At 35.4% G+C, this 17,812-nt stretch overlaps 1 protein-coding gene across 3 annotated transcripts in view; it reads right to left on the minus strand.

Annotated features, from left to right (window-relative positions):
- Positions 1 to 12,475, minus strand: part of LOC141454926 (glutamate receptor ionotropic, kainate 2-like) — a 381,268-nt gene extending 368,793 nt beyond the window's left edge. For all 3 annotated transcript variants that reach the window (XM_074129632.1, XM_074129631.1, XM_074129633.1), the window contains exon 1: positions 12,295 to 12,475. The gene's annotated coding sequence lies outside the window, so the exon portion shown is untranslated. The remainder of the gene's footprint in view (positions 1 to 12,294) is intronic.
- Positions 12,476 to 17,812: the final 5,337 nt, after the last annotated feature.

Here is a 17,812-nt window from a genome sequence, read left to right on the forward strand (position 1 = left end):
GGATCATGTATGTCCATGAACAGACAAGACAGAAGACACACCAACCCTGTAATATAAAAATATTACTTTGTAAACTAGCCCTGAAGATGACCAAGTCCCTAGGTCGAAAGCTCGACAGAATAAATGTATCATAACATAAATTTTAATATATATATTTTTTGTTTTAATATACCTTTTTGATCTCGCCAAAACACCACAAACTGGTTAACCACAAAATTCATTGTCTAATCTTACTAGAAGTCCTTGTGCAAATAGTAATTACTGAATGAAAAGGGATTGAGCACTGGAGGCCTTTGAAATGAGGGATAATGTAATTATGGAAGAGCTATCACGAGGGGTGCGGTGAATGGAAGGACAACATTGTTAACACAGCCTACAAGATTATGTTCTTGCTATTTGTTACAAAATCAACTCTTAACAATTTCAACACTAAATGTAAACATATAATTTTCCAATCTAAAGCTTTAGCATTCTTCCCTCTCAATAGCTTCTTTGCTCAAAAGTTAATCTTACGCAAAACAACACTAGTTAGTTCGTTAAGCTTCGTAAATTAAACTAACCTCAATTTTTCTCGGATATCGAACTCAGATAACTTTATCTTCTTGAAATTCTCATAATTGTTTCGATTCTACTTAGAATTTGTTGCGAACTTCAAATTTTTAAAAAATAATGTAACAAAAAGTAAAGTAATGCCTATTTTTTAAGACAGGCTTTGATGTACTTGGTAGAGGGAACCTTGTAGATGTGAAAGAAATTTTATTACTCAAAGAAATGATAAACTGCTATAAAAGAAATTAAAATAAAGATAGTATACTAAGGACTGTAATTTAATGTAATAAGACGAAAGAAGTTAACAATGTAAGAGAGCAATGAAATTGTTGGAAAGTTAATTTCATTAGCATAAAGATGGTGTAGGGAATGGAGAAGAAGAAAGTGGCCTGGAAATGGCCAGTATTTCTGCGACGGATAGAGGAGAGAGTGTCTGTGCGACCAAGTTGTTCAAGAAAGCGTGTGTGGTCTAGAGATGGAAGAAAGATAAGGGTGCTATGGGATAGGACAAAGATGATAACAGACTAGCCTGGTAGCTCCCAGTAAGGCTAGAGCCAGCCTGAAGAGTGCATTCTTCCCTCAGAAAGAAAATCCCTTCATTTAGGGGATTTTAGGTTTCCATTTGTCATTCAGCTCTTGTTTTCTCGCTCGTAGAGTATAAACACAACGAGTTTATCTGTAAACATCCGTTTGTTTAAAATGTTAAGAAACCTTTGTTAAAGTAAAGTAAAGAAATCTTTAGTTTTTAAAGTGGGTTTTACTATCAAATCAGATGTCGTAGACGGAGGCGACTAGCAAACATATTTACCATTGGGAATAGTACCGCAATACACCTTAGCTTTGCGGGTCTAGCCTATAACCGCCTCACATACTTTGCTATAAATTTCTCATATAAACCATTGGGAATATAGACTAGTACCGCAATACACCTTAGCTTTGCGGGTCTAGCCTATAACCGCCTCATATACTTTGCTATAAATTCTCATATAAACCATTGGGAATATAGACTAGTACCGCAATACACCTTAGCTTTGCGGGTCTAGCCTATAACCGCCTCACATACTTTGCTATAAATTTCTCATATAAACCATTGGGAATATTGACTAGTACCGCAATACATCTTAGCTTTGCGGGTCTAGCCTATAACCGCTCGGCGCCTCAAAACCTTTATTATAGTTACTATAAGTTATTTCAAACAAGACGAATCAGTAATTGGCTGATTTCTGGTCGTGAAAGAGAAAAACAAAATTTCTTTAAACAATAAAAAATGTTAATAATCAAATTAATTTTATTAAATGAGAGAAAACTGCTTAATAATTTGTTAATTAACAATAATAATTAATAAATTGCGAGACGAACCCCATTTATGGGGACATCAATAACTTTAAACATCATGAAGAATGACATAAATTTAATTAAATATAATTGATTTCGTGACTCAGTAGTTTGTGATGTGAAATTGCAATAAAAAAGCAACTTCACAAGTATTTCAAATGAAAGTCACGTAATTATGTAAAATTTAGCTTTTGCATTAATAAAAATTATTAGCAACAATATTGATTTTATAGCAAGTATCTGTTTAGAATAAAGGTAAAAAGTACGTACATAATGAACCTTTTGTAGTGGTTAAACAGGTATACCAGCTAAAATTTTCATCACCAAATGTCTCTACTCAAATTTCTTTTACTCTACATTTATAGCTCTCTTTTGCCAGCCGCGATAACCACATGAAAATAGATTTTCTAAGTATTAGGTAATAATGAATTTTCCAGTAGAGTTTAAGGTGGAGCTGTTTTCCTATCCTTCAGTAGATTAATTAGACATTATAAGGTAAGGATTCTCAGGCCAAAAGGGCAAAACTGGAGACAGGTAATTAAGGGGTTCAAAAATATGGTCACCCTGTAAATATTTTGGACTCCATGCAGATATCTCAGCCTTTTGGGGGGGGGGTCGCAAAACTATTTGGTTAAATAATTGGGTCTAACAATTTCCATTCGTAGCAATACAGCTTCCTTTAGAAACTGTTAATCATTTCATTTCATCCTGAACAAGTTATTTCCTGTTTTACATCCATAATGTCCCTTGTTTTTGGCAGTAGATTTTTTTTAATCTCCAGAGTCCATTTATTCGTAAGCGGGATGTTCCGCAATACCAGCAAACTGTAGATCTATATAACCAACCCCCACTTTTTCTAGATGGAACTACTCATACTGTAGCCCCTCTCCAATTGAGTCATTCCAAGTTTTTCTCTAGGGAAATTCTAGGAGAAGAATTGGGCAGTTAGGGATAACCACTCCCTGGAGTCATTTCACTCCCATTCCTCCAGAAATTCATAATTATTCTACAGATAGCTTCCCATTATATAGGATAGTGGAATATTCCTGCCAAACACTTGCTAACTCCTGAAACCCGCTTGGAAAACCTAGGTAAAGCAGATGGTACTATTATATTACTGGAAAATAGATAGATTATAAACATTATAAGCATATATCTATGAAAATTGTTGATACATAATAAGCCATGTTATCTCAAAATAATAACAGATCCGAGATATGATCTGAACATTTGCCAATCAGAAAATATTTAGTAGATAGAATTTCATTGTTTTTTAGTCTTCCTTCATTTAAAAAATAATAAAACAGAATATACGGTAAGCTAAAATGGTTGCAAACAGAATATACGGTAAGCTAAAATGGTTGCAAACAGAAAATACAGTAAAGTAAAATGGTTGCAAACAGAATATACGGTAAGCTAAAATGGTTGCAAACAGAATATACGTACGGTAAGCTGAAATGTTTGCAAACAGAATATACGGTAATCTAAAATGGTTTCCAAATGAAGCCTCAGTATACCTCCTGAAGTTCGTGCATAATGTATGCCAAACTGCGCTCTATTTAAACGAGATCTATACATTTGGTACAATTACTTTACTCTGCAACCGAACAACATAACAAAGAAACTAGCGATTGAATCCTGTCCAACCTGGTATGAGACCCATGTAGACTAGAGTAGACTAGTTAAAAGATTCATCGGCTAACAACCCCCCCCCCCCGTTTTAGAATATGAGGTAGGTTGTTGGATTTCCAACAAGCGTTTAGAGAACCCAAAAACCCAACCCAACACAGTGTTCTGTATGCTCATTTCTCCCGCTTACAAGTTGTAACCCCACTCACCACTGCTCGACTCGCCTGAAGAAAACAACTAACAGCATTTACAAATTCAGTATGGCTTAACAATGTTTTCATGGAGGAAAACTAGTGGTGATGTTTAGTGCGGTGGGCGGAGCTGGCTACTTCCATCTTTCTCCAGCCAGCCCCACTCCAGTATCATGGTGTTCAGCCTTGTTGTCTCATTATGCCACAACATTACATTTGTAGTTTTGATCTTTATTGGGGGGGCCACTTTTGCATTTCACTTACTCACTCTCCATCTCCCTTAATTCAGTAGAAGGAGATTAAATTTGCTACTTGGAGTTTTTAGGAACATCTCCAAAATAAGAAGATTTCTCATAATCTAATTCAAGAAATTCTTACTTATACATCTACCACGAAATTCAAATTTCAAAACCTATTTAATTCTTACTAAATTATTCAATCTTACAGGCATCACGATTGCCGAGCGGTTATAGGCTAGACCCGCAGAGCTAAGATGTATTGCGGTAATGGTCTATATTCCCAATGGTTAATATGAGAAATGTATATTAAAGTATGTTAGGCGGTTATAGACTAGACCCGCAAAGCTAACATGTATTGCGGTACTAGTCTATATTCCCAATGGTTTATATGAGAAATTTATAGTAAAGTATGTTAGGCGATTATAGTCTAGACCCGCAAAGCTAAGATGTGTTGCGGTACTAGTCTATATTCCCAATGGTTAATGTGAGGAATTTATAGTAAAGTATGTTGGTTAGTCGCCTACGTCCACGACACCTAATTCGGTAGTTGGACGTAATGCCCGCCTGAAAAAAAAAAAAGGCAATTACTTTACTTTTACGTATTCAATCTTACATTACGATGAACTGATTCTACAGCAACCGCCCATCACTCACATTTTCATTTGAAAAAGAAAAACAAATCAAATAAAAATAATGGAGGTATACGTTCTGAATAATCAATAGGGTAAGAATAAGCTTCTGGTAGCAGAATCCCTTTCTCAAGGGAAATTTGTAGGATGATGCAAAAATCCTTGGAAGGGAAAAACAGAATTGCATTTCCTTCCTTCCAGGTGGCCTTTTGCAAGCTTTGAAGTGATAATAATTGTATCAATGATATCACGAACTATTTGCAAAAGTGAAAGTGAAGGTCGATCTTAGTGATGTTCCAAATGGTGGAAATTACGTCAGTGTGAGCACCAGCCGACGACCTGACGATAGCCAGACTATCTGAGAAAGTCTTCTAGTATGAGATTCACTGATGAATCGGGGGTAAGCAGTATGTGGGGGGCGGATATGATTTCGGGACTTTTAATAATTTGTAATACATAGGTAAGTGTGACCACATTCGGTAGAGTTGAGATGCTTACCCATTATCGACATAAAACTAAGCCTGTTTTCATCACGACATGCGAATAAACCAGCGTGGGTTGGGGATGTCTATTATTTTTTTGCGGGGAGGCTGTAGCCTCTTTTGAAATTTAGGTAAAGTATCCCAGGTGTCATTTTTTTTTTTTTAATGATTTAAGGCGCGTGAACATCTAAGGTTATTGGCGCCCAGAGCTTTTTTCAGTGCACTGCCGGCCTCCGGACAGTGTTCTCTCGTTAAAGACAACACTGTCCATCACCGGACATTGAGCTGTAAGAAGCTCCTAGGAAGAGAAAATCTAAGGGTCAGCAGCCGGGACCTCCGCGTGGGAGTCCAGTATGCATTGTCATGACGCAAAACCAAAAAAACGTTTCCTGTAGCTTAAAGAGAGAAGGTATATTCCAACCATTATAAGTAAAGATCTGTACTTTTTTCCATGTAAAATTGATGGCTCTTCATGGTTCGAACATGAGGTTGGATGTAAGGATTTCTCTATCGCCGACTTGGTGGACTATTAACTTCGTGGAGAGCACTACTAATTAATTGGAGTGGGGATACACTTAGTACGGCCTTCCCAGTTAAATGGCATTACACCACCTAAATTACAAATTAATCCCTCTGCGGTAAATGAAATTTTGACACCTTTAATTAATTTTGATGAAGGTTATCTGCAAACTGGATTTTCCTGCACCTATTTTCCTTTTTTCTTGAAAAATTAACCAGATAATTTTATTTTTGCCATAGCTAACGAATTATTCGATTTAAACAGTAATGATAGTTTTGGTTTTCGACCGTTGTAAACTGATGTTTCTGGGGACATACTGAGATGAGGTCAATAAATTCGCAAACAAGTTTTGTTTCTTCATACCAACGTTTCGGTAAATATATTACCTTCTTCAGGGTATTGTAAAATTTGTGGACTCTACTTATCATTAAAGTAAAAAAAGTAAAGTAATCGCCTGTTTTTTCAGGCGGGTCTAAACGTCCAGCTATCAATTAGGTGCCGTGGACGGAGGAAACCAGCAAACATACTTTACTGTAAATTTCTTTTATTAACCATTGGGAATATAGACTAGTACCGCAATACATCTTAGCTTTGCGGGTCTAGCCTATAACCGCCTAGCATACTTTACTATAAATTTCTCATATTAACCATCGGGAATATAGACTAGTACCGTAATACATCTTAGCTTTGCGGGTCTAGTCTATAGCCGCCTAGCATACTTTACTATAAATTTCTCGTATTAACCATTGGGAATATAGACTAGTACCGCAATACATCTTAGCATTGCGGGTCTAGCCTATAACCGCCTAGCATACTTTACTATAAATTTCTCATATTAACCATCGGGAATATAGACTAGTACCGTAATACATCTTAGCTTTGCGGGTCTAGCCTATAGCCGCCTAGCATACTTTACTATAAATTTCTCGTATTAACCATTGGGAATATAGACTAGTACCGCAATACATCTTAGCTTTGCGGGTCTAGCCTATAACCGCCTAGCATACTTTACTATAAATTTCTCATATTAACCATCGGGAATATAGACTAGTACCGTAATACATCTTAGCTTTGCGGGTCTAGCCTATAGCCGCCTAGCATACTTTACTATAAATTTCTCGTATTAACCATTGGGAATATAGACTAGTACCGCAATACATCTTAGCATTGCGGGTCTAGCCTATAACCGCTCGGCTACCGTGGCGCCTGTTTAATGTTAAGCTACATCATCATAACTGTTTGGTTTTGAATTTATTGACCGCACCTCAATATTCCTCAAAAATCATTAAACAGTAATCTTCACGATTCTCATTTCATTAAATAACGTCTTATTCAATCGTAGCGTTGAAATTGTGCTTTGTTCACGTATTTTTTGATAGTTCCATCCGGAATGAGACTTGATAATTTCTTCAGGTTTTACGCGGACTTTTCCAGAATAGACTGAAAGTCTAGAGCAGTCTAGTTTGAGACAGCGAGGCATTTGGCTGTATCAGTGTGAGCACCAGCCGACGACCTGACGATTGCCAGACTATCTGAGAAAGTCTTCTAGTATGAGATTCACTGATGAAACGGATATGATTTCGGGACTCTTAATAATTTGTAATACATAGGTAAGTGTGACCACATCCGGTAGAGTTGAGATGCTTACCCATTATCGACATAAAACTAAGCCTGTTTTCTTCACGACATGCGAATAAACCAGCGTGGGTTGGGGATGTCCATTATTATTATGGGTGAATGGACAACTGACCTTCCGTTCTTAACGTTGTGTTTCGTATGTGTCCGTATCTCATCTTCAAAAGGGATGTACGCCTTAGGCTGAGTGTCTTTATATTCACAGCATTCGTCCGGAGAGGCTTGTGTATGGGTTAAGGTCATCTCACCGCCGACTACTGATCGGATCCCTAACTGTACCTTTGGGGGTTCAAGGATATATCTTTACCCAACGTGGCGGTTTGTTAAAGTAGTGGAGAAAATAGCCATTCTCCTCTTTGATGGATTATTCGAAATGTGAGGAGATCGGAACAGGTAAGGTTATTGTTCAATTTGTTCGGACAGTTATGAATCTCCAGATAGCTTAAGAACGAAGTCTAGATTTTGGCTTTAGAGTATTTGTTCTTTTACTATAGATATGAGAACTCAGAGAAGTACGTCCCGTTTGGCCTTATGAAATCTGCTCTTCAAAAGGCCAAGCTTAAGTTATGCTCTAGATCCATTTGCATCTGTAGCCTTGCTCATAGTAAATCGTGCCTCTCAATATAACTATTTCCCCCTATAATAAAAAAAAGGTACGGTCTTAAAATAAAACAGGTAAAGAAGAGAAGAAGGATAGAGGAAAAAGGAAAATCTCTTCAAAACCACATCTACTTCCGCTTCAGTCTAAGCGTTTCCGCATTTTTACATCCTTGATTCAGTACAGTCAGCTTTGCCACATAAACCTCAATCGGCAATTGATTACATTGTTATGGTTTTTTTTTTATCCCACCAAATCCAAGGATATAAACTAAAGTGCTTGCTCCTTACGGGAAATTTTGTAGGTGAATCTGAAAATAAAGATATATGATAGCAACTTAAGAAGTTTATGGGTACAAAATTATTCCCCCTGACAAGTGTTCCATGCGCACAAGTGTTTGTTTACGCACATCGCGCATATAAAGTAAACACTGTTTCTCCTTCACATAATAGTTATTAGGTCAATTAAGTAACCAGCCCCCCACTGTTTAATGGTTACCATAGTTTTCAATGGCTTCTATAGTTTTCCCTAGAATCCAGCAGGCTTCACAAACTCTCCCCTTTACAAGACCGGACCTAAATAAATTTACGCGTGCCATTAAAACAATAGATTACTTTCGAAACTAAATGGCAGGGCATAATTCATATTAATTACTAAATTTGGATTAATTATTTCCTTGCAAAATGATCAAAGTTTTGTTAAAGTGGGAAGAGAGGGGGAAGAAAATTTATTGGGGGGAAAATGTTTGGAAACTGGGTGCGACTAGTTTCCTAGTCGTAAAATTTAATTAAATTGCTCAATATACGTGGTCCAGTAGAGACTGGTCTTCCTGTTTTAATTGCAAGGGCACAAAATAATCAAATCTGGATTTCTAGTTAAAACTAAAATTAAACTAGATACGCGTAGACCAATTCTAGTGTCTTAAAGTATTGTAAAAAAATTGAAAATCTGGGCACATCTCGATCCAGTTCGTAAGAAAGCGTAATTAGCAGCTCTAATCGCAGTTTGGTTTCAGCCGATAGTTTTTTTTAAAGAAACATCCCGCACAAGCTGAAAGTGCTCCAGGTAGAACTCGTATCCATAAACACGAACCTAAAAAGATATTTAAATAAAGTGATGCGAACAGGAAGTCAGATGAGGATCGTGCCTATTGTATTGATTCCTGCTGAGTACTTGAGTATTTGGGGTTCGAACCCTGATAAATTAATTTGCAATAATTAATTATTGCATTACTGAAGAATTTATCCCGAAGTCCCATGACGTCTGAGTTATACTTCTTTTAAGAGAGGGAAATAGTTTAAAAAAGCATACTTAGGAACATATATATAATATGTTTAAAAAGATATTTAAAATAGAATTAATATAAAGTATAATCAAGGGTAGCCAAGCGGTTATAGACTAGACCCGCAATGCTAAGATGTATTGCGGTAATAGTCTATACCTTTAATGTTTAATATGAGTAATTTATAGTAAAGTATGTTAGGCGGTTATAGGCTAGACCCGCAAAGCTAAGATGTATTGTTGGTTTAGTGGGTTCGATTCCCTGTCTTTAGACCTTGGATTTTATTTAATGGTTAATAAAATGAATTTATAATTAAGGATGTTTGTTAGTCGCCTTCGGCCACGACACCTAATTGGTAGGTGGACGTAATCCTGCCTAAAAAAAAAAATAGGCATTACTTTACTTTAAAATATAATCAATTTTTCTCAGTTTCTCTAAGAGTTCATTTCGCTACAGTTAAATCGTCTAGCAGCATTACAATCCCACAATACCCAAATTCGATCATCATTCGAGTGGTGCAGAATTCGTGAAGAATTGAATTGATTGATTAATGCTCTTGGGAGATCTGGTGAATAATGGTTTGAAAAAAAAAAAAACCGGTCTAAACACGTTTTCCTGCGGCAATGCAACGTGATGGTACTGTACCCACATTAAACGTGACATCCCATGAGACACAACTCTATCAAAAAAAGAATCTACGTGATCACAAACACACATCGCATCCACAAGCTAACATTTATACTCCTAAGTGTTTTTTTAATTTTAAGTTTGAATACAATAAACAAACGAAGACTTTGTCAACTACGATCCAGCTGACTTTAGATAGATAAAGTTACGTAATTAATATATCATGAATGCTTGGAAATTTTCTGTTTGTAATCCATCTTGAGTCACAATTCTAGTGGAAATCTACGTGATCACAAACACACATCATGTTGCTGTGAAGGAGGATTAACAAAACCTCGTACAAGCATACAAGTGGTTGATTTATCTTGGCCTCAAAGTTGCAAACTGTCTGTACAGTTTCCCGTAAAACAAGATGGATGTAGATAGGCTTTTAAGGATGGTATACCTTTATGAATATTTAATTTTCAATTTGGAAAAGTGAAAAAGAAAACATTTTCGGCTCAATTTATTAATGAATTTTGCCTATTCAAGACTAGTTTATGATTTTATAGTAAAATCGTAAAACGGAAGTAGGGAAACCCATCACTTTAATTTGTAACCTTTTAAAGAATTGCTGGACTTGAGTTATTAAAGGAAATACTAATTTTGAAATACAAAAATAAATGTTTACTCTCTCTCTTTCTCCCCCCCTCTCTGTATGTGTGTGTGTGTGTGTGTGTGACAGAGCGAGAGAGGGAGAGAGTGAGTGAGAGAGTATTTTGCGTTTGAGAATAAAACGAAAATTTCGTCGTAGAACGCTCAAATTTTTTATCTCGTCTTATTACAATCGTCGAACTTGCCTAAACTTCGCGCCCTAGATCTGTTTGATATTTTGGATTTTACTTAATGTTTAATAAGAGAAATTTATATGTAAAAAGTACGATATGTTTGCTAGTCGCCACGATAACCGAGCGGTTATAGGCTAGACCCGCAAAGCTAAGATGTATTGCGGTACTAGTCTATATTCCCAATCGTTAATATGAGGAATTTACAGTAAAGGGTTTTAGGCGGTTATAGACTAGACCCGCAAAGCTAAGCTGTATTGCGGTACTAGTCTATATTCCCAATGATTTGTATGAGAAATTTATAGTAAAGTATGTTAAACGGTTATAGGCTAGACCCGCAAAGCTAAGATGTATTGCGGTACTAGTCTATATTCCCAATGGTTGATATGAGGAATTTATAGTAAAGTATGTTTTTTAGTCGCCTCCTTCCACGTCACCTAATTTGGTAGTTGGACGTAAAGTCGGCCTGAAAAAATAGGCGATTACATCACTTCTTTTTTTTACACGAATTTATTTATTTGTAAAAAATATTTTCAAGTGAGGGCGGATTTTTAGGGAAATTTGAATACTTGGACTTTTTAACTTCGAAGAACTTTTGCAAGCTTTTTTTTTTTTTTTTAAATGTCTCCTCTAATAAACAACTTTTTCTTAAAAATAAATCTTTTTTTTACGGCTTGTAGTATTGTGTATTAATGTTCTTCATTACGTATTGCTAAAAGTTTTGAAGCACATTGTTTAGCAGCTCGCTTGTTTAGTGGATCCTAAATCGGTTTAAGACTTTCCACATTGACTCAGTGACATCATGGGTAGTGCGAGACGGTAATATGTATAACTGATTAATCTACTTCTGATGATGGTGGAAAGTTTGAAGCCGCTCAGGGATACGATAAACATGCGTACTACAATGGGTTGAAGTCAAAAATATTTTCCAGCACTACCAACCTAACTAAATATACATATATAATTTAATGTTTCCCCCTCCTTTTTTTTTTTAATTAAAATACTGCAAACAAATCGATATATAAAATAGATACTAGTAAATATACTAAGGTTTAAAAATTTATTACAAGTGCACTGTAATAAAAATGACACATTGTTGTTGCATAAAACGTTGCAGGAATAGTGTGTGAGAGGGGGGGAGAGGAGAAATAAAAAAGAAAAAAACAAAATGCAATATAAGTGCACTGAACCAGCGACCTCGTTCTAGAAGTAGAAATTGGAAAAAAGAAAATTCTAAATTATAGAGCTTTTTCTAAGAAAATCCATTCAATTTATGGATTTTCTTTAATAAAAACTATATTTACGAGTTACTTAAAACGAGTTATTTAAAATTTTCACGTAAAAAAAATATTAAACATTTATATTACTGTAAAATAGTAAGAAAAATAAATAACTGACTGCCACATTTAACTCTGAAAGACTTCATTATAATTATACTTTTATTATCAAAGAAAAAATATCTAATATAAGCCAGAAAAAAAATTACAATTACAACCAAAAATTGACGTCAAAATAATAGTCAAAATAATAGTCAAAATTATAGTCAAAATAATAGTCAAAATAATAGTCAAAATTATAGTCAAAATAATAGTCAAAATAATAGTCAAAATTATAGTCAAAATAATAGTCAAAATAATAGTCAAAAGAAGATAAATAAAAAGTTTTTATAAAAAACTAAATTAAATGTAAATTGGTGACTCATTCATTTACAAAAATAAATAAATAAATAATCAAATAAAAAATGTGATACTAACCAGTTTTTATAGTTGAAAATATTACGAAGATTTATTTGCTTTTATTCCCGGAAAATGCGAAAAATATAAGCTTTCCTTTATTATTTATTTTTATTTTTTACTTTTCCTTTACTGAATAAAATACGCGTGTTTGGACGAGAGAAAAAAAAAACGTTTGACGCGGCCACGTACGTAACCCAGGCTGGCGAACAGCTGACTGAAGCGCCAGCGATACTACCGTAGTACACGCTTTCGCCACTAGGCACCGCCTCAAACCTTTAACCATTTACCGCCCACCTACAATGTGGCCACCCTTATCATAATGTTAATAATAAAAAGTGGATGTATTATTTGTTGTTTTGCAGGCATAAAAATGGGTTTTTTTGTTTTGTATTGTTCTTTTTTTTTGTTCTTGTGTTTATTTTGACTTTTATTTTGGTTTTTGTTCTTTTTTTATTCTTTTGTTATTATGCCCAATTTCAACAGTTCTATTGTGTTCTATTTGAAAATAAACAGTACAATACCATTGAACAGAATTGAATTTTAAATGTGCAAGGTTTTTGTTATTGCGAATGAAGTGCATCTGTGCTTTATGTGAAAAATTTATATGCACATTTAAATTTCTCGCAGCTCACTAATAAATATTTTAAATGGAGTTCAGTTCTTCATAGATCTTAATACAGTCTCACAGTTTCACAGTCTTCTTGAAAGCTATAGGCTCGCCAAGATTATTGGCAAGGTGATGTGGATGTGGCAGTTTACGAAGAGAGAGGAAGAAGTTGTCTCTTAGTTTGGTCGTGTGAGTGTGAATGGCCTTGAATGGTCCAGTTCTCTGTGGATATTCAAGTCCATACTCGTAGTGCTGAAAATCAGGGGTACGTCGAAAAATTCTCGGAAAAAAAAGGCGAGAAATCGAGTTTGGAAAGTAGTATTTCTGGTATGTTGTTTTTTTTTTAGTCAGGGGCATTTCCGGTGAAAACTAGAAACCGGAAATTCAATTAGTTTCCTTATTTTATAAAAGAAAATGAAACTAATCGATTTTCTAACTGAAAAAAATTCAATGTACTTTAAAACCTTCGTTCGTTTACACGATATTGCAAATCCTTAGATCCTGGGGAAGGACAAACCCTTCTCTGTCGAGGACCCAGATAAACGGAAGTGAAAAGTAAGCAAGCCGTATAAAATATTATCAGCACATTGTGACCAACATTTATACTGGAAGTTAAACAGTAAACGTTCGTCTTTCAATGTCTAGTTTAGCGTTATGCTATACCCGCATCACTGATATGTATTGCTTTATAAAGTAACCATATTTCTTGAACTGCTGGTTTATATCTGTGATATTTCCTGATTTTTTTGAATAACAGCCTTCGTAGAAGGAAGTAGAGTAGCCACTTCCACAGGAAACTTGTCGTCTTTCCTGGTAACTAAGCCTTACAACACTCCCCTGTGTACTAACATTGGGTTTATGGTGGAATTCGGTTAGATGGTGGGAAGTAAGGCAACTAGTCTAGGCATGAACAGTCTTGAGACCATAACCCCAGTAAAAAAGTAATTGCTTATTTTTTTAGGCATGCTTTACGTACGACTACCAATTAGGAGTCGAGGACGGAGGCGTCTAACGAACATATTTTAGTGAAAAATTTCTCATATTAACCATTGGGAATATAGACTAGTACCGCAATACATCTTAGCTTTGCGGGTCTAGCCTATAACCGCCTAACATACTTTACTATAAATTTCTCATATTAACCATTGGGAATATAGACTAGTACCGCAATACATCTTAGCTTTGCGGGTCTAGTCTATAACCGTTCGGCTATCGTGGCGCCTTATAACCACCAATAAATGGCTCTAAAGGTGTGAGTGCAAAATGAACAAAAAAAAGTATAATAACCTAAACTTTCATCAAACTCTTAAAGCTCTTTTGCGCTACTCATACGACTTTAAAGTCTATTTCCTTTGACAACTCAAAATCGGAAATCTTCACAAACAACTCTTAGGAAGGACGAGCAAAAAAAAAAGGTGCCTATTTACTGCGCCAGACATAGTCAAAATTGATCAGTAAATTGTGTGTGCTCCTACTAAATGACTAAACAACTAAGGCTGTATTTGTTCCGCCAAACTAGGACATTTTCACCCCATATATTTTGTAACGTTCTTCCGTCGCAAGAAACAGGAAGTAAAAAAAAGGAAAACCTATCTCGATGTTGGAAGCTTTCCAAAATGTGGAAACTAAAACATATAACCAAAAAGAAAAAAGATCCTGTGAAATGTTATTTATGCATTTAAATTCTCAAAATAATGAATATTCATTTTAGCCATTTACGAAATTATATTTTAAATTCGAGGCTAAGCCTTTTTGTGAAATAGATAGATTATTTTTTAGGTTGCTTCTCGATACCGGTTAAGTAATAAAATTGTCGATATCGATTTTTCACCGATAGCTTTATTTTTCAGTTACAAAGTATTTTCAGAAGATAAATTTTCAAAAATCGTACATTTTCTCTTTGCAACGTTTTGAATTCATTCCTCAAGCAGCGAATTGAAAAGGAATAAGCAAAAAGTACGTAGTTATTTAACGTGTGCTGCCAACATTACAAAGTAGAGGAGTATTACCAACTTCTTAAACAAAAAACAAAAAAAAAAATATATGAACACTTTAATGTGAAATGGTTTGGAAAAATTTTATGCAGAAGGGTCGGCTGATACTTCCTGTGTACACACTGTGGTGTACCAATGAATTTCCCCTCTGTTTTCTTTCATCCTCCATTTTTTTCTCCTCCTTTTTCCTGTTGTGGCCAAATAAAATAAAAATGTAAACGTAATAAGGGGGGAAATAGGCTTTTCACCCCCAACCGTTTAAAATGAAAGAAAAATTTCATTCTTTTTTATTAGGGCGTGGAAAATCTTGTTATTTTTTTTATTATTGCTTTTAATTTTATTAACAACAGTTTTTCTTGACTGGCTTTTATGTTAACTGAAGAATGCACGAGAGTGGGGGCTGTTTTGAAGTTGAGAATCCTTTATGTTTGAATATATATTCAAACTTCTGTTGATGTTTATTCATTATGTAGAACATATAGCCGCATCAACCGTGCTCTCTATCTACGTCACTGACAGATTGTGCTCTTTCAACTCCGTTATACTTCAGTTTTCATTTCCTCTGCCACAAAATAGACGACAACCTCAGTAAGTGGAAGCGCGGAAGTGATGTAGAGGTACTTGGTCAATTTCTACTCACTCAGAGCTACTGATCCCATAGATTCGGGTTCCCCCCAAAAAAGTCACAAGTTAGTCCTCTTCAGAACAGCTTGCTAATCAGGCTATCATGTCTTCTACATTCACACAGTTGGGAACTAACTCCAAGTTCACCCAGAACCTTGAGTGCATCATCACTATCCACATTATCTTTCTTTTCTTATTAATTTGTCTCCTCCGGAGTAGCTAAATGCCCAGAAGTCTGACAGAGTTTTCACCCAAAGGAGCCATTCCAAAGCTGTTCCTCTCCTTATTCACCATCCTTGGAAGCTCTACTGAACGAGATAAGGAACTCAACTTCCTTTTTATCTTCCAAAGTTCTTCTTGAACTTACCATTTCTTTTTGGCTCTCTCTCTTCTGGAGAGAACACAATCACTTCTTGGTTTTACTTATACAACTAATTACTTGGTGATCACTAGAAGAACAACAAGGGTTTGACGATCTGCTAATCACAGGTAACACCGATTTTGAACGTAGTGAAGTCAACGTAGTCATTATAAGCAGAATCCGGGAGAATTAAAAGATACGTTACGTAATATATGCATGTTTCCAAAGGTGCACAAAGTTACGATGTAAAAAACAGTTCTCTGATGGCGCCACGATAGCCGAGAGGTTATAGGCTACACCCGCAAAGCTAAGATGTGTTACGGTACTAGTCTATATACCCAATAGTTAATATTAGGAATTTATAGTAAAGTATGTTTGCCAGTCGCCACGGTAGCCGAGCGGTTATAGGCTAGACCCGCAAAGCTAAGATGTATTGCGGTACTAGTCTATATTCCCAGTGGTTAATATGAGAAATTTATAGTAAAGTATGTTTGGCGGTTATAGGCTAGACCCGCAAAGTTAAGATGTATTGCGGTACTAGTCTATATTCCCAATGGTTAATATGAGAAATTTATAATAAAGTATGTTTGCTAGACGCCTCCGTCCACGACACTTAATTTAGGTAGTAGGACGTAAAGCCCGCCTGAAAAAATAGGCATTTCTTTACTCTTTTTTTACTTATACTTATGTACATAACTGGCTTAGCTTCCAAGATTGTTAAACCAAATAATTATTTAATTTAGCACAAATTATCAAAATACTGCAAGATAAAGACCATAACAGTTAATACAACCCTTGATATTTATTTCTGTAGTTAATGTTATCTATTTACGATATTAACGACCACCTGTTATATCATTTAGTAATAATATAATAAATAAATTGCTGTAATATGATTACGTGCTGATGAAATATTAATTAACGAAACAAAAAGCAAGAAAAAAACGGAAGTGAATCAGTATAGAATGGAATAAAAGTCGACCGCTGCATCCATCTTCATTATGATGGTTAATTCAAGCCAGCAGATCGTAGGATCCACTGAATGCTCTACTCAAGGCACTTCATATTTGTTCCCCCGAAATATTAATCTTAACGATCATTTAGCCCCTCTCTTTCTCATCCTCCATCCATTTTTGCTTTTTATGCCAGTCATTTTTCTTTTAACGTAGTACTGTTAATGAAATTGTATGGAAAATTGTGAAAAGTGTTTTCTTTTTAGCAAGAAACTTTTTATTACTAATCCGATTCTTTTCTGTCCGCATTCCTTGGTTAATTTACGCTTTTCTTTTTATTTTTTTTAAGGTTTTATTTAGTCCCGACTTTAATTAGATATTTCGATACTTTCAAACATGAGCGATCTAAGGCAATCCCATAGCTCGATCACGAAAATAATCAGCTGGAAAGGAATTGGATCTCCCAGTCAGACAGACCACATTATCAACCATTTAAGCACACCAAAGTCCCGAGAATAAAGGAAGGAAGTAATATTAAAAGAGCAACCGTTTCCGCCATCTTTCTATCACTAACAAAAAATTTTCATTTTATTATTCAACCGTGCGAGTCATTAGTAAATTTTAAAATGGCGTCTTCCATAAATGTCGCAGTAAATAAGTTACAAGAAATAATATTTTAAATCCATTTTTTTTAAACGTATAACCATTTAATGTCGCCAAAATGAAACAGGTGAACAAAAAAAAAAAAAAAAACAAGCTGAATCATGTTCTTTCATGTTCATGATATAACCATGAAGAAGAGGTTATAAGTGAGCAAAGTTTTGGTGAGAGAAGGTTGTTATACTAGATAGAGAGAGAGTTCTCTGAGTTACTGTCACATTAAGTGCTACTTCTTTTGGGTACATTGGGTACATGGTACATGCACACGGCTCTGGATCCTTCTGTCGGCGTTTTTTCTCTGTCTGCCCCTCTCTCTCTCTAGAGGCTTGTCACCATG

This window comes from Rhodnius prolixus, unplaced genomic scaffold (assembly GCF_049639745.1).
Source record: "Rhodnius prolixus isolate KJV_2025 unplaced genomic scaffold, Rpr scaffold_15, whole genome shotgun sequence".
Taxonomy (NCBI): Eukaryota; Metazoa; Arthropoda; class Insecta; order Hemiptera; family Reduviidae; genus Rhodnius; species Rhodnius prolixus.